Genomic DNA, 18,293 nt, shown 5'->3' with positions numbered 1-18,293 from the left:
TTGATCTACAATGTCTTCTCCTCACATGTTCTAGAAGGCTGTTCCCATTATTTAGCATTTCATGCAGTTCTGGGCTATCCTAAGCAATCAATTCGTAACACCAGCCATGATCAGAACCTTACCATAGGTAAGAACTACCACTTAGGTAGTGAGTGAACCAAGACTGGAAACTTTAGTTCCTTCCCAACAAATCCTTTCTTTAAATCTAGTAGGTTATACAGTGATGAACACAGAAAGGTACAGAGAAGGCTGTAGAAAGAAACAAGTATTCAGTACACTAGCTCTTTAGCATGCTAATATGGGATAGTTGCTGGGGTTTTTCAGGAGGAAACTGAAGGAGAAAAAGAAGGTTGGCTTTGTAGCTGTTATGAGTAACTCCTCCCATGCTTGGGGGTAGTGGATAAAGGAGAGCACGAAGGAGCTTGTTGAAAACTTAACAAGTGGGAGATGAAGGCTGATATAATGGGCTGATGAGAGGCAGGATTCAGTCTCTCACCAGCAAAGGTCTCCTCCACTCCTATGCTTGGGCTTTCCCGAAGATACTGGGTTGTTTGCTATGGTGCCAATGCAGCTCTTGCACAGCCAAAAAACCATTAGCAGGGGAGAAACAGGAGGAGAGAAAGGAGCATGGAGCTAAATTACCGAGAGCTTTTACTGAGGAGGGAGTCTGCAACAGAAATTTCCCTTGGCTTGGCCTGAGGCCTGTTTCTGTTCACGCTGGTGTAACTGGGAGTGACTTTACTAGCTTTGATACTTATCACAAGCATTCCGGTTTTGTGATCCACAAAAGCTATCAGACCCTCTTAATATTGGGAAGGATAAGCAGTGGTGTGATCACAGTCCACAACTATCTCTGCAGAGAAAAACATTTAACCATAAGGAAATTTTTAAGGCAGGCAGAGCATGGGAAAGTGACAGATGAAGTGAGATGCAAAAAAATCTCCCTTTATCCCTGGATTAACACTAAGACCAGAAACTGGCAAAAGTATAAACCTGTTGGCTTGTGCATCATTTGCTGCCTGCCCAGATGACGTTCCATTTCAATGGACTTTAACTGTTTGGGTGTTGTTTTTTTTTCTAAGAAAGTAGCACAAAATTCTAGTTTCAGGTCTGCTGAGGGGCTGAGCACCACCAAACCCTCAGAGTCAAATAAAATAAACCAAAAGGACCTGTATTTTTCTTGACTCTTTGTGCCAGGTGTGAATCAAGAACAATGGACTGTACCCAGTCTAAGCAAAAGGAAACTGGCTCAATGTTTCCTTTCTGTCTCATCTGCTGCTGCCTGATGTCAGTCCCTGCTGATGTCTCAGCACCTCAGGCTGGCTCTATCTTCCTTTCCAATGCTGACTCCAGTGCTTGTTGTTACGTGTTTTGCCTGCACAGCAAGTTCCCAGCCTGCCTCTCTCAGATCATCACTTTGCTGGCTGGACCTGCTCCTCTGCTTCAAGACACTCCCAAAAGCTGGGGCCTCTGTAGGTCTCTGCAACAGCAGAGGGAACTGCCTGTGAGGAAGCAAGGCTCTATCACTGGCTAGTGAGATTGGATCTCTGCCTGACACCCCATGCTTATGTGCAAGTATAGGCACAATTTTCGGGGCTCAAACACCTTGTCGTTTCATCACACTGGACATCAGCAAGCAGAAAAAGGCCACACAGACAGAATAATTTACTTTAACCTGTTGGACGGCAGAGTCACAAAACCCCTCCATGCTGTTAATGTCTGAAGAACTTCCAAACTCAGGTCAAGAAACTAATCGAAGCAATTCTGAGAGTCAAAGAAGCAGCAAATTGTAAATCCAAGATAAGAATGTAAAGCACAGTTTCCAAACAGTGGTCCAAGAGGCACACTGGATCCATGCACCATGTTCAGTGACAACACTTATACCTCCTATGAGGGGATGTGGAAAATTTTCAGGTTTCCAAAATGTCTAGAACTCTCAAAGCTTAGAAATTATGAAAGAAAGAAAGAAAGAAAGAAAGGCCTGATAATATAGAAAAGATTACATGAACACAGGTTGCTAATATTCAGGAAGGGTCAGTTTTAGAAGAGGACAGTAATGCTTCAAACTACCTGAGCAGACATTGTGACAACATGACATGGAAAATGTTGGTTTGCTCTCAATAACATGTAGTAGGTAAAAGATTTGGGGAGGGACCTGTTTCCTGCAATGTGGTTTAAGATGAGGTTTAAGGACAGGGTTTTTTAATTCTGCATTGTGTGATGGAAGGACAGTTAGTGCCTTCTAATCCTGCTGCAGCAGACTGAATAACTTGTACTAACAGTGACAGGTATGCTCATCCTTTCCAGAACCTACTCCTGCATGTACTAGCTGTCTTTATGAAGAATTGCACTTCTACTGAGAAAGGATCTCTCATTTTAAGGCCTCTCACTTGCCAGTCTCACAGTGACGTGCCTGTAGCTCTTTACGTTTTCAAGTGCACCCCAGAATTTCCTGGTTTAGCCATACCACATTACCATGGGAATTTTACAAGAGCTGTGGCAAAGGATGCTGGATACCTTGCTACAAACTGCTCTTCTCAACAAGCAAGGCTCAGGTATGTTCCACAGAACCACATGGTGAAACGCGGCTAATAGTCTGAACTAAACCCTTTCTCAGACACAACTTTGTCTGCTGAGTCCTCACAGCAATTATTTTTCCTCTTTCAATTTTCCTTTCTGTATTTCCTATTGAAGTTGCTCTGTGTTCTCATTCTCAAGGTTCTCTCAGTTTTAGGCTGTAGGCTCCAAGCCTGGATTACTGTTAAAATTTCTGTTTGGAACACCAAAATAAGGGATTTGTTATTCCTGCTACAATGTCACATATATAACTCCCAGGCCTTTTCTTTTGGTCATCTGCCTAGTCTGTACTGATCACCCTGTGTTAAAGCATCTGAGTGAATGTGATCCCATTCTTTACTCTAGGTGGTCTTATATGGATCTCATTTTAAAAAACCCTGTGTGTCTGCCCTCTGTAGTGTGCGTTTCACTTCATCTGAAGTCATGATCATCACATGAGAAACTGCTTCAATTCATTTAATCAATTCATTCATTGAGCTTCCAGAGATTAGAACTTTACTTCCATTATTACATATATTTGTCATTTAAACCTATGAACTGGCAAAACAAACTCTTTCTATGTCTAAGGTGAGTAGTACATGTCTTGAATGCTACAGGCATGTGGCGTGGTATTGGGAGCCTGGTCAGCACCTCAGAACACCTACTGGACTTCCACTCACCTCTGCTTAATAGTCAGTGCAAGGGATCCCACAAAATATTCTTTGGAGAATCAGGGATTCAGCCAGATGTTCAGAATGTCCAGGGGATCTTTTCACAGGCCAGAGGAAGGGAAAAGTAGCAGAAAAAAATTACATGTAATTTCCCTTGTGAAGTAGTTATTGAGACAGCACCTGAGCGTGTCTATCTTAGCTGTCCTATGCAATAAAGGGTCCAGAGTGGCATGCGTAAATCCAACCTGCAAAGAGTCACTAGGGCAAACCTGATGTTTACATCTACCGAAAAGTGAAATGCAATACAGCGTGCAAAAGAGGCCTCTTACAGAGAGCAGATTACCTGAAGAGAGAGAAGCACAGAATCATTTAGGTTGGAAAAGACCATTAAGATCATCAAGTCCAACCATTAACTTACCACTGCCAAGTCCACCACTAAAACATGTTCCTAAGCACCATGTCTATGACAGCAACACTTACGCCAACTCAGTCCCTTTCCTTGGGTTATTATTTATTAGGCAGCAGGTATACAGAAGTCTGAAACAGAGAACTTCAAGAAAAGGTCCAACAGTGTAAGGTATAATTTGGAGAAAGAGAACTACATGCTGCCCTTGACTTTTACTTTCCCTCACATCCTGATTTTAAAAGAGCACTCCTGAAACTCCTCTTCCTCATTAGGGCTACAAAAATCCAGCAAAATGGGTTCTACTAAGCAGTCCAAAAGTGTTCCATTTAACTGTAAAATACAAAGAAGTCCAATCCTGGAATGTTTGGAGGTGAATTTCAGTTGCTTGGAAAGCTTGTGATTGCCTTACAAATGATGTACAGAACAAAGGTGTCTGTTCTCAGCCTTGACTCTGCTCTGGCACAATCATACCAGACTCTGGGATGTGACATTTTCACTTTTTGCTACAAGCACACAAAGAGTGTAACTTTGTCCTCCTCAGAACACTACTATTTCCACTGCCAGGTGGCAGCAGATAAAACTCTTGGTCGCTCAAATACAGCTCTTAAGCCCCTCACATAAAAGGGAGTTAGGCCAAAAATGAAAAAAACCTTTCTCCCCAAACTGCAGCCCTGCTGTGGTTTTGCAATAGAGTGAAGGCATGCTGTCTTTTCTGCTTGCTTGCCTCCTCCTCTAGTGAAAACATACGCTATCGCAGGCTGCGGAAAGGCATCACGGGCCGCCAGTGCTCTGCACTGCTCTGGGCCGGGGCTAGTGTGTTGTTGAGAGTTGTCTCGATCACAGCTGAACTTACTGAAACTTCCACGAAGCAGATGTTTTCAGCAGAAGGATGCTATAAGCACTTCTGTCCCTTTACAAGTGCCTCCTCCCCTCTAACTGTTTTAGAAGATAGAGAACTTCAATGAACCTGGGTCCTCAGGCCAGACACAAGCCATAATTGACCTCTATTGACCTTATTCAATTTAGGAACACAAGACCTTCCCCTTTCTCCATGCTCACACACAAAACCTGAGGCCTATCAGACAAGCTCACATCTGCGGAAAAAACTAAGTGAGAATATGCACGTGTGCCTGTGCACGCATGTGTCCACACGCATCTGTCTGTGCTTTTGCATGTACGTGCATGGATGTCTGTGTCGCTGCTTGCAGGCCATGTCAGCAGACAGCTACACACCCATGCATGTGGAGTGCAGGCACAGCAAGGAAAGGTGCAGTGGGCCTCAGGAGCTGTTTCTCAGCTCTTTGCCTACTGCAGACCATGGCCGTTCCAGCACTACCACCAGTGAAGTCCTCTTTGTCCCAGTCTCTTGTCTACATATCCCTACCATGTTTCTTATCAAAAAAAGCCAGATCAGGCTCTGTCATAGGAAGCTGAGTCAGGCTGTAATATCTCTTTGTGAAGACAGGAATAAGTTCTGAAATAGCCAACCCTTTGGGCTTCCCCAAAGGAGATGGGACAAAAGTCTGGTGAAGGTTCACTAAGCAGTTTTGATCACGCTACCCGAAGATTGACAGGTCTCTTTCCTCACCATCCACAATGCCTGCATTCTGTTCCCCTTTCCCCCTTGCCCATCCTGCCTCATGGGACTCTCCTTTCTCCCATGACAGCCACAGTGTGGTTGAGAGCTCCTGCTCCAGCATGGTGCCTTTCTGCTTTGAAGCAGCCATCTCCTGCCCAGACTGCCTGAAGAAGTCCCTGCCCCAGATCCCGAGTGCCCAGCCCTGTGCAGAGAAGCAAGGACAGGACCTCTCCAGCCCTTGCCCGCCAACTCACATGGCCATTCGGGTACCCCAGGAGGTGCCTACACTTCTCCTACCTTCCCAGGTGAGCCAGGGCAGGTGGTGGGTCGTGCTCTCCGGCTCTCCGCTCCCCTGGACGTGCCTGCAGCCTGATTCACTGGCACCTCCAAGCCAGCGAGAATCAAGCTCCACCCAGGGCAGAGGGTGAGTAAGAGCGAGAGAAAGGCAAACTCCGGAGAGCTATTCCCTCCCCAGGATTGCAGGGGAGCCAGAGATAAGGGCTGCACATTCCTGAGCCGCAGGCGGCCTCTCCCTTCCCGTCTGCCCTGAGCCTGTCAGACCAGCTCGGGCCTGGCTGCGGAGCAGGCCTGGGAGCAGGCTCAGCGCTGGCAGCCGGGCAGGGGCCCTGGCCAGCGGTCCCAGGGTCGGCCCGGCACGCTCAATCCAGCAGCCACCCAGGGAAGAAGGGTTCGGGCTCATCAGGGACTTCCCGTTCTCCGGGGTCCCTTTTGGGGAGACAGCAGTGTGCTGCAGCAGTAACTCCTGGGCAATGGCACCACTGCAGCAGGAGTGGGCAGGGCACTGTGCCTTCCTCTTCCACAGCAGCAGCTTCCATCCGTGTGCCCCGAGCTCCCTGGGGTGCCGTGCCAAGGGTGTCCGAAGCCAACCCGTGACCCCCCGTGTCCCTGAACGTGCCGTACAAAGGGCATTTGCGGCCGTACCGGTGCCCCCGCCTCCCTGCTGCCCTCGCCCCCGGGCTGGCTGGCGGAGCAGCCGCCCCTCCTGGAGCCGGAGTCACTGCGGGCGCAGGTGGAGAAGGGTTAAGCGAGATTCCCCGCAGCCCCGGGCGTGGCAGCTCCTGTTATTTCACCTTTCATGTTCTATCTTATTCAGCCTGGCAACCGCCGCGGCTGCTGTGTGCCGGGCGGTGCCCGGGCGGCTGGGAGGGAGCGGCGAGAGGCGGCGGTGACTCAGGCCGGGCAGCCCGGTTCTGGCGGGCCCGGGCACCGCGGCGGGCGTGGCCAGGGCGGGGCGGGCGCCATGTTCTAGGTGCGGGGAGGGGAGCGGGGTCGCAGCGGTTTGTGGGAGTTGGTGTTCGTTTTTCTTTTCAGTCCTCGCTCCGTCGGCGTTCGCAGCGCGCATCGAGGGCAGGGGGCAGGGGGCAGCGGGCAGCGGGAGAGCTGTGGGCAGAAACCCGGCCTCCGGCGGCTGAGGGGAAGCGGTGTAACTTGGCGTTCATGTGCAGTTAGTGCCTGCCTGCACATCCCGCGCGGTGCGCTACGGGCCGCGCGCTTGTACGATAACTTAGTGCGTACATTATAAAAGGTAATGTTAAGGGGCCATGATGAGAGGAGGTGTCCTCGAGGTTTGTCAGTAAGCATGATGATACAGTTACGTATTTGTGGGCTGTTTGTCCTATGGGAACCTGCTTGACTCGGTGTGAAGGATGGAGAATGCCTGCTGAGGAGGCAACCAGTCAATATTGCTCTTAAACATCCTCTACTGTGTTGCCCTGGGCTTTATTCACCACATGCCACTTAAATACCACGTTGAATGGAGTTATTAACTTCCACACAGGTGTCACTATGCTGTTCATCAGTATCCTACTGGAATGCTTCACAAACAGCAATTAACTTCTTGGTACTCAATTGGGCTGTGATGGTGTGATTATCCCTATTTTGGAGGAAAGGAACTGGAGCAGGAATATTACATTTAAAATGCTCCACTGGCTGTGAGTAGTTCAAGATTTCAGGACTCACACCTTCTAGGGTCTCTAGCAGCGGGGAATAGCGGGAATGCAGGGTGGATGGACATCACTACATGTAGGACAATGCCCTGTAGTTTCTTAAATTTTCAGTGGTTTCAGCCTCAAGTAACTGCTTTCCAGTAGCATATTATTGTGTGACTAATTTATCTTCCTCTCAAGTATAATTGTGTATGTCCCAGAATATTTTTCTTTGATAAGGCTTTTACATTCAGTTCTTGATTTTAATGTGCAGGTTGCTTCTGTGTTGGAAAAGGCAAGATCAAAGACGTGTGTTTTGAAGTACAAGTAAGCGTAAGCAAATTTACACTCTGATAGACAAAGTTCCATAGTGCTATTGGGATGATTATGACAGTCTCTCACAATCTAGACCATCAGATTATTTTTGCGTATTCTGTGTGCACATAATTTATCCAAATAGAAGCCAGTGCAAAGGATACTTGGTCAGTTTGATGTTCTTGTGCTTAGCACACTGCCGAGGAACTATTTTACAGTATTCTGTAAAGTTAAGGTCTCATTGGTTAATCCAACTCATCATCCAGTGGGATAGGATTGAATCCTCAAGGAGAAAGTTATTCATTGTTACTGTTATCTGAGAGTATAGCTTAAGAAAGAAGTAATAGAATAAAGTCAGAAGAATTTTGGTTGGAAGAATCTCTTGAGAGTCATCTGATCCAATTCCTTTACTCCATGCAGAACTCATTAAATCAAGTTACTCAGTGCCTTGCTTGTTTGGTTTCTGAGTATATCCAAAGATCTCACGGCCCCTGTGGTTCCTGTTCCTGAGCTTGACACCTTCAACACCTTTTTTTCCCTAATATTTAATGGGAGTTTTCTTTAAAGCCACTTATGTCTGGGAGTTTGGTAATATGTCCAAACTACACATTGACTGCTCCAGTTGTATGAACCTACAGCAAAAGAAGTGTATATGTAAAAGAAAGCTTTCCAAAATACTTTCATTTACCTAACATTATATCAGATCTCTTGCTCAGGTCCTGCTTTGACTGTTTTTCATCCACAAGCTGCTCTGAACCTTCTGTGCTGTCTTGATAATGTAGGCAGGTTGTGGCAAAAGACAAGTAAGGCTTGTGTCACAGACAAGTGTGTGTCACTTGCATCCTGCTTGTCTTTGAGTCTGTGGCATCTGACCATTTACCACTAGTACAAAGAAGACTGACATGGTAAGTAAAGGTATCTTATATAGATGCTGGTGATTCCTTCCCTGACTGGTTACCAGCAGTTCAGTCATAACTGGCACTACAGTTCTAGTGCAGCATCTCCAAGAAGTGAAGAAGGATGCATGTCAGACTTGCAGACAGGAGCACAGCCTAGGATACACTTCCTGAATTACTCTGCTGCTGCCAATGCTGAAAAAGCAGCTTTAGCAGCTTTGCCTTAAAGAAATGCCAAGGTCCATTCATATTCAGCTCATAAGTCTGACTAGTTACATTAATCTCTTAATTTGTCAGAATTTCTTCCTTTTATAAGTGAGCAGCTTGGATACAGGCCTGTTTTATTCATCCTTCCAATAAATTTAAACTGAAACATTCAAATGGAGGTTTGTGTGTTGGGTTTTATGGTCAGAGTTACAATAAAATCTTCCTTAGCAAACCAAAAATTTAAAGTGCACATCTTTGTGCTGGTTCTGGGTTTATTCTGTGGGAGGTTGTTGGTTGTCACCTGTGTAGCTGCTGAGGCCCAGCTGTTGTAACTATCTTCTTGTTTTCCAGTCGATGTGTCTGGGAAGGTAAGGGTTTTCATAATTATCAATAGTATTATTGATCTTTTAATACCTGCTGATACTGTTATATGGATATAAACCTTCTGATGCTATTAGCAAACTCCCAGTAGACTTTTTTCTCAAATTTGCATGCACCTTATCACTTTATCACTTTATCCATTATTTGGTTTCTTTACATTATGTGCTTGCACATACAGTTCCTGCCCTATGATCTTTACCTTTATTTCCTTCTTTCTTACACAGAAAGTTTCTTTCAAATTCATGCTCCAGTTATGATAATTATTTTTTTTTCATTCTTACAATGCAGAGTTTTGTGCTTAAAGCTTGGCCTTAGACTATTTCTTGGTTCTTGGGTCTCCTGGATGACTGAACAGATAACTTCACACTGGAGTTTGGGATACTTGGGCTAGAATCTGGCTTTAGAGGGCTTGAAAGCAGTCAGGAATGCTTCAGGCTTGCAGTACAGCTGCTGCATGTATTTATTTTGTTTTATTCAGCTGCTGTATCTTCAATTCTTCTCCTTTGTATTGATCTGCTGTAGGATGCTAGAAGATGGAGATGCACAGACAGTAGGGAAGGAAGAAACTCCATGAAGGCAAACACATTCATAGCTGAGGCAGATCTATCGAGGTAATGATTCATCAGGTCCTTGGCTGCTCTCCCTGTGGACAGAACAATTTTGCACACTAGTGAGTGTAGAATTTTATTTGATTATTTAAATCTTTGAGATAACGTATTTTTCCTGACATCAGTAAACTGCAGTGGATCTTTTTTGAGGCCCATAAAAGTGAGCAGGTTTCTGGTAGTGTCTTGGTTATGATACAGATATCGAAGGCAGAATTTATCAGACTGAACATTGGTGACTGCTGCATGGGTGTCTACATCAGGGCAGGTCATCCCATGCTCATTTCATAGTCTTTGGAGGGCTTGTTAATATGTCTGTCCATTGATGCAATTCAGACCTTCAAAACCAGAAAGGTGAACTGCAGCTAAATCCAAATCACCTACAGATAGCTAAATTTAGATCAGATAAATAGCATTCCTAGTCTGAAAATCAGATTCAGAATGAGTTGAACCAAACATGGCTGTAAGGAAAGGAGTTTCAGTTTGAGTTCGGGGCTTTTCCCTGTATGACACTGAAATATGAATTGTTGAACCCTCCCTTCCCTCCCCCAGAAAGTTAAATCTAGACTATTTCACCAAAAAAAATTTCACAAGGCTTCAGTGTGTGGCTTCCTTCCTATTATTCCTTAAATAATATTGATTTGTAATAGAGTCTAAAATAATCTGTAATGGAACTTAAAATCCATGTCAACTTTGGTCTAGGTTCTATCAGCAAGCAAGGTCTTATTTTAATTATTCATCTTGGATATTTGTTACTTGAGGAAAATCCCAGTGTAATGGCTTTTGCCTTCATAGAGTTTATGGTCAAAACAAACTCCATCACTGTTCTGTTTCAGTCTCCTGTGTTTAATCTAGTTCATTTTGCATTGAGTCTGATAACCTGTATTTGACTAAGGTATTTCTCACTAATGTAACTAAAATACACACATTACCCTTCAATCTTATCTTTAGTTTATTAAATAAAGTGAACATTTTAAAATCTCTCGTTTTCTGGTTCTCCCTATCCTTTAACCTGCATTTGTGGGCTGCCTTTGCTCCATCTTTTCAAAACGGATTTAAAAATTTGATTATCAAACTGGACACTTTATTCTTAGGTTCACTATGTATACACAAAATTACAGTGCTATTCCAAGGTCTGTGAACATTATTTGAGCAGGTTTGACATCTCCTTAGGCAGTTTCTGTTGTACTCCTGAGAAAAAATTACCTAGAATGGCTGATTTCAAGAAGGGTATTTTCCTAATGGTCTAAAGAGGCCTTCACCATCACCCTCTAACATGATGGTATTACCTGCATCTTTCTAGTCTGTCATTACTTACAAAGTTTTGCTGCCTTTTTTTTATTCTGAAGGTCGGTTGTTTTCTGTATTGCTTCCAAGATAATATTGATTGTTTTTAAAGAACCCTCAGCCTTTGCATTCATTTGTAGTTTTTGTTTGATTTTTTTGCTAATTGTAATGCATGTATGCATTGTTATACTGGTTTAGTTTAGTAATGCAGTTAGCTAATGACTGTTTGTAACCAGTGTCTTCAGCGGGGCTCTTTTGTGCTAACTGCCTTCAAACAGACAGTAGTAAAGAGATCTCTGCTGCCCCAGATTGCTTATAATCTGTGATAATGACATGATGCCACAGGGGGAGTGTGAAAGAGTGTGAACGGAGGGAACTTAATTTCAGATTGCAGCAGTTGCTACAGCTGTTAGATTTCAGCACTCTGAGCAGCAAATGAGGCCAAGAGTGTAATAGAAAAGGTGGGCAGGCCACTCACCCTGCTCACTCCAGTACAAGAGAGTTTGCTACTTGAATCCTAGAGAATTTTGTCTGAATCTGTATTGCAACTTGGCGATATACTGAGCTGAACCTAACACAGCACAAATGTGTGTGTGATCAGTAATGGTATATTGGGTATTGGTTGTGATGTATATTGGGTTTATGTGGCAAAGTTCTGGTAGCTGGGAGGCTGCAGAGTTGGCTTCTGTAGAAAGGCACCAGGAGCTTCCCCACGGCAGATGGAGCCAGTTCTAGATGGCTGGTGAGGGACCTACCACTGGCCCATCAGTGTTGTTGGGAGCACTTCTGCGATAAGAAATGTAAGAAGGGGTAAAAGCTGCTGTGCAGCTGTAGGGAGAGCTTTGCTGCATTGCTCTCCTAAGGAAGCAACGCAGTACACAAAGCTGTTGATCAAAGTTGTTAATCAGGTATGTGATGGAATATTTCTGGGAACTCCATTTTTGGCAGTACCCTGACCCAGAAGTACTATCAGGGATCCAAACAGCATTTAGGAGGGCATTGCATAACACAGATTTGTGAAGTGCCACAAAATTGACACTTGGATCTTAACAGTTTATGCTTACTTGGCAAAGTGACTCTTTTTTTGCCTTTTGCTTAGGGACATTCAGGGTTCTGATCTGCAAAAGTGTAAATGTGCATAGTAAATTGCACACACATTCACCTTCATGAGTCAAGTAACAGCAGCAGTGGCAGATGCATGAATGAAACAGATGCTGTGGCGTCAAGTCATTTTGGTGAATTTTACGTAAGTGATTTCTCTTGTAAAATTAACACAATAAAACCACTTTTATGCAAGTAAGCCACACAATTGGAGAGAAAATGAAGCCTCAAAACTTCCATTTTTGGTGGTTGCTGCAGCACACAGGCTTACCAAAGGTGTGAAGAATAGTGAAAACGAAGAAGAAATTGAATAGCTGAGATGCCAACATTATACATAAGCTGTAAATCAATGTAGGAAAACCAGACCAGAATAATTGGCTGAGAGACAGAACAAATTCATCCAGAACTTGAAGAAGCTGCTTGAAGTACGATTATTCCATGAAAAATGCTACTGGCTTTCCGTGGGTGATCTGCAATAATAAAGATGCTGTCCGTTGGTATGTACTGGATTACATCCTGTATTTCATTGGAATTCTTCTGTTTCCAACACCTGCATTTGTACATTGGCCACTTCACCTTAAACCTTGTTAAATGGAATTTTGGTTTTAAACTTTGGCACTGTTTCCTGATCCAGTTCACATAATGGCTCTCCTGATCCAGTTCACATTAATGGCTCTGCAACCTAGGGCACGGGCACAACTGACAGGAAAGGAAAAAAATGTATTAGAACATGGGGATGCATGTCCAGGGCTGTCTTGTCCTCAGTCCAATTCCAGATTTTTGTTTGTGTAACACAGATGAACCTGGCCAAAATGCAGGAGAAAGACATCGACAATGCCTCCAGGGCATTGGTGTTCATGTCTCTCCTTTGGGCTGGCAGAAAATGACAGCCTGTGCTCGAAGGACCACTGCCTCTAACTGGACAAGGTGGAATCTGTGGCCAGGAAGACAGTTGCTCAGAACCATTCTTATCAGTGACTTATTCAGGCTGGATCACATCATGAGAATCTGGCCTGACAGGAGCTTGTCTTTATCATGCCCTCACTCCCTTAGGATGCCTCTGAGGCTTCAGGGACCTAACAGTTCTCTCTTTGTCCACTGCTGTCCTGACCAAGAACTGTTGTTAGCAAGTTAGGAGGGAAGTACAAACTGGAAGGGCATTGGTTTTACTCATAGTGCTGTTGTCAGTAACTTATTCAATCATTTCACCTTTTTTTTTGTAATTGAATTGTCTTTGTTCTTGTTTGAAGGTGTTATCTATCTGTGCCATTGCTCAGACCAGCCAAGAGGTTAGTGCTAATTGTTCTTTAGAAAAGACAGTTGCCACTGGCCTTCTACAGCAATATGCTGCCTGGTGGGGTCTTTCTAGCTGTGGGGAATTAACAGTTTCCTAGAAGAGAAACTGGAAAGAAGGCAAGTTTGGACATTGTCAGTGGTTTTGAGGGTAAGATGCAACAGGCCCCACTGTTTTCTTGTTTGGATAAGCTGAGGAGATCTTTGTTTTCTGAAACACTGACTAAAAAGTGACCTGCAGAAGGGACTTGTGTTTTGCCCTGAACAAAGTTCATTCACTAGTTTGTATTTCTAGATGGTGTGTGATCCCAACTGCACATGCTGTGCCATGCTTTCTGGCCTTCCTTGGTATCTTTTTAATTTCCTTAAAACTATTTAACCATATCCATATCTGAGTTAGAATCTGAGCCTCAGAGCTCACATAATTTTAGAAATGGAGATCAGTGACAGTGACGTAATTCTCAGATGGGAAGGACATTTTCATACCATAGCCAGAGGACAAACACCGGAAGAGCAGACTAAACATGAGCATCCGGTGTCAGTATCAGGGTCCTGAGTGTACCAGTATATCTTAATGGCCCTCACCAGTCCCTCCTAGAGGCTTTACACAAACCTTCTTGCCATGGGCCCAGGATCTCCATTTCAGCTCAAACTTGGGCCTTCTGTCCTGCCTGAGCCACATCATAGAGGAACTGGTGTCCAGCCCAGCAGCAGTCATGCCTGTGCCTGGGCATGACCCCCACAGATGTGGACCCCAACCCATGGCTGACTGTGCAGCTTGATGTCACACCTGCCTTGTTCTTATGGACCTGCCCTGGTATCACTGTGCCTGATGCTGGTCACCGTGATCAGACCAGACCTCCCAGTTTGACCTCAGAACTGCCTTGTCACCACACTAGACCTGGTGTAGTGGAAGGTGTCCCTGTCTGTGGCAGGGGTTGGAACTGGATGAGCTTTAAGATTCCTTCCAAGCCAAACCGTTCTATGAGGGTGACCCAGGACCTACAGAACAGAACCTCATCTTGTTCTTTGAGTTGCTTACTTTAGTGTTTCAGATCCCTTGGACTCTGTTATAAGATGATGGTGAATGCTCTTTTTGACTAAAAACCTGTGACTAATCTTTTCTGCCACTTCTGGGTTTGATCTGTTCCAGGCACTTTATTTATTTTATTAGATCATCTGGGTTAAGTGCAGCTTCGCTTTCTCCCTTCTGTCTATCTAGCCTGAAGTTGTTTAACAGATCTTCCTGATTTTATTCCAAGTCAGTATCAAGAAGTTGCAGGTACTAACTGGTGCTCAGTACTGAGCTGCTTTTTGATGCAGTGGACATGTGGTATGTCTCCAGTCTGATTGCTCAACTGTGCCTTGCTGACAGGTAATGAGCGTACCTGTCCCCGTCCTTTCCCAAGTGTGACTGGAGAAATCCAACATTATTGTAATGAGCAGCACCAACATCTGAATGGAATTACGGGAGTGGGACCATGAATGTAGTCTTGTACAGTTTCACTATTATAAGTTGTTTGGTTTGGGTTTTTTGTTTGGTTGGTTTTGTGTTGGGTTTTGTATGTGTGGTTGTTTTTTATGAAACTGCCTTAAATTAATGGGCCAGATGGGGAATAAAAGAGGAAGAATCACTACTGTCAGGATCTTTTGTATAGTAGCACTTTTTGGGGACCAGCAAGTGTGGGGGGGGGAAGGGTGGGTGGGTGTGTTTGTAGTGCTTTTGTTGCTGCTGTTTGCTCGTTTCTCACCAGAGTGCTCAGCTCCCACTGCCATCCTTTCCTTCCGGGGAAGAGTGTGGGAACTGACCTAAGGCTCCTGTGATCAGGTAACTCAGCCTTAACCTGTGACTACACTGGGAAATCCCCAGTGCAAACGGGGTAGCTGAACATCCACTGGGATGTGATGAGGAAAAGACACACATCGCGCCGCATTCGCAGCCTTCAGCCCTGCCCGCTCTTTGCTCCCTCCTCCCTCGGCTTTGCTCGGAACTGCCTTAGAACTGCCCGGACCCACTTGGAAATTCGAGGAAAGCGAACACCGGCCCCCTGCGCGGCGAGAGCCGCGGGACCAGCCCCTGCGCGGCGAGGCCTCTGGCATTACGGCTGCGCAAACGGTCGACTCCGCACGCGGTCACCACCGCGCGGCCGAGACGCGCCCGCTGCATCACCGTGCGTCACCTGGCGGTGTCGCGCCGTAGCCGTTACCCGTAGGGCGTAACAGCTTCCGGGTTCCGGCTGCTTGTGGAGCCGGTGTCCCGTGGCGGGCAGCCGGCCAGGCCGGTGGCTCCGCTGCTTGCGCTTTTGGCAACGCGAGACCGCCGCGGAGCCTCGCCCCCCTTGGCGGTAGTGGTGAGGAGGGTCGCTGCGTGCAGGCGGGTTAATCACGAAATCATGGAATCAGCTGGGTGGAAAAGACCTTCGAAATGATGAAGTCCAGCCATTGCCCAGCACTGCCAAGGCCACCACTAACCCATGGCACTGAGGCCTCGTCTCCACGGTGTGTGAGCTCTTGCAGAGACGGTGACTGCAGCCCTGCCCTGGGCAGCCTGTTCCAATGCCTGAGCACCCTTTGGGGAAGGAATTGTTTCTCAGCTCCATCTAAACTTCCCCTGGTGCAGCTTGAGGCCGGTTCCTCTTGTCCCATCCCTTGTTCCTTGAGAGCAGAGCCCAGCTCCCTCCTGGCTCCATCCTCCTTTCAGGTAGTTGTAGAGAGTGATCAGGTCCCCCCTGAGCCTTCTCTTGATATCCAGAGTGAACTAAGATGTACTAAGCATCAGAGAAGCACTGAATCCTTTTGTACTGTTTAGTGAGGTAATGGCAGAAAAAGTACTTGAAAACATCAGTGTACTGGTAGGACACACAAACCAGACTACAGCTTTCCTGTGAAGGCAAACAGGAGTTGTCCATGATTGTGCAGCCAGGATTGTCAGTGGATTTAGCAGGGCAGGATTAGCAGCGTAGCTGAATAGTTTGTAATAGAATAGAATTCTCCCACAACATCTCTTTAAAAAAAGGAGGTTTTTTCATATCCCAGAAAACTTGCTGGTGAGAAGGGATTTGTCTGAAGCCTTGCTTGGTAAATCTGTATGAATATGATTAATGTTTGCTCTCTGTTTTCATCTGACTCAGTGGTTTGCACTGCAACCTGTTGTCCCTTATCTCTCTGGCTCCCTGCGCAGTGTCCCAGCTACAGTGGGAAGGGGCAGGTGGGTTTTTCCTAGGCCTTGTTTCTCTGCTCAGGTGCTGTACCAGGTAGATTAAAGCTATGACTTCTTACCTGGTGTATTTAAGTTACTTACTTAGAAAATTTTATCCTGATGCACGATGAGATAGATACTGCCATGGGTTGTTCTGCTCTTGCATTTCTATACCTCAAGGGTTGGGCATAAACGACCAGACACCTCTGAAGTGGGGTTTGGAAGCCATGTTATCCTTTTGCTAAAATGGTCACTCTTATACTAATCACTGGATTTGGGACTTGAGAGTTTTTGTTGAGAGTGAGTACCTCGGTGGTTTTTTGCTTTCCTCTGTGGGCTGGAGCACATCTTTCCCCCTGGGATTCTGGGAATATATTTCACCTACTGAATTTTCTTCTTTTGACAACACATGGGTGTGTTCCCTGCTTGAGGCATCTGGTGATGTTGTATCTGGGGAATGCAAAAGCTTCAGATCATTTAGTTGCAAGTACAGTTAACAAGGTGAAGTGAGAGAGTGCAAGACATTTTCACTTGTCATAGACTTTGGATTCTGTAGGAACACAAGTGTGACTTGGGCTGTTACATGAGGGGCAAAATGTGTCAGGCATAGAATGGAAATCCTCAAATACTATCAGAATTCTGGGCTTTTATACTTTTTCAGTTTGGACGCGGTCATGTCTGAAAACTGACATTTCTGGTTGTGCCAGCAGGCTACTGAAGTGTTACTCAGGAAAATTTCTAAAACATACATTGTAGTTTGAATAGAAGCCCTATTTTTTTTTTTTTTTTTTTTTGTAGCTTATAAAGTTCAGCATGTGATGAAGAATAGAAAGGGCTTTATAAATGTAAATGAAGGAAGAATAGTTACTGGAGGTAGTATGAAAATTTAGCAGCTCTGTTCTTATATTGGGAAGTTCTGCCAGTTTTCTGGATCACAGTTGCTTTCTACAACCCAGGTGAGATGCCCTCATTCAGCATCCTTCCTGTAAACAGTAACAGGCAAGTGAAAACCTGCTTGTTTAACTGGCAAACCAAGCATTGGGCATCCTGGTTAGAGGAGGAAAGGCTGGAGATGAGGCTGCTCATCTCAATTTCTGTATTTTAGTTTTCTTCACTTTAACTGAACGTTGAATGCTTGATGAAATAAGGGTGTAAAATGTGATCAGCATTCTGCAGTAACTAAATATTGCAGTGGGTGCTTCAGTTAACATTGTTGGATAAAGAGATGGTGAGATAATCACAAAGAAGTGTGATGAGAGCTGGGATCCTGGCTCCCACCCTGGTGCCTCTTTCTTTCGTGGAGCTGATGGGAATGGTATTAAGCAGCTCAATGCAGTGAGATACCAGAGGTGATAACCACATGGTGAAGGGGAGGAAGGAATTTACTGGGTTGCTTGAAGGAAAAGCAGGAAGGTTCTGGGAAAGAGGTAAGTTTTCCAGAGTGAGGCCATATAACTTAAACAGGGGCTGGGGTAAAGTGATTATTGCACCATTCAAGAGGTTCTGTGCTAAAAGTCCAGAACTGTAAGGGAAAAAACATGATATTTGGAAGAGGCTGAGGTGTGAGCAAGCAGTTTGATGTAACTTATGCTGTAACTACCCTGGAAAGATTTCTTAAAGTATTTTTTATATTTGGATTTGGGATTTAGTGTTCCATCCCTTCCAAATTCTAGGGTAGACATTCTGCAGAATCTCCTTGGGGATAATGAGATTCTTAAAGTTTTCTGTACCTCCAGCAAGGTAATGCCATTTCCTGTTGCTCATTCCCATTAGCTGTCTTTCTTTTCTTCTGCTCCCTTTTGAAAAGCTGAGGCAAAGAGTTAATTCCTTGAGTTACATTTTGCAATGTAT

This window comes from Psittacula echo (genome assembly GCF_963264785.1).
Source record: "Psittacula echo genome assembly, chromosome: 2".
NCBI lineage: Eukaryota > Metazoa > Chordata > Aves > Psittaciformes > Psittacidae > Psittacula > Psittacula echo.
This window is presented reverse-complemented; position numbering follows the sequence as displayed.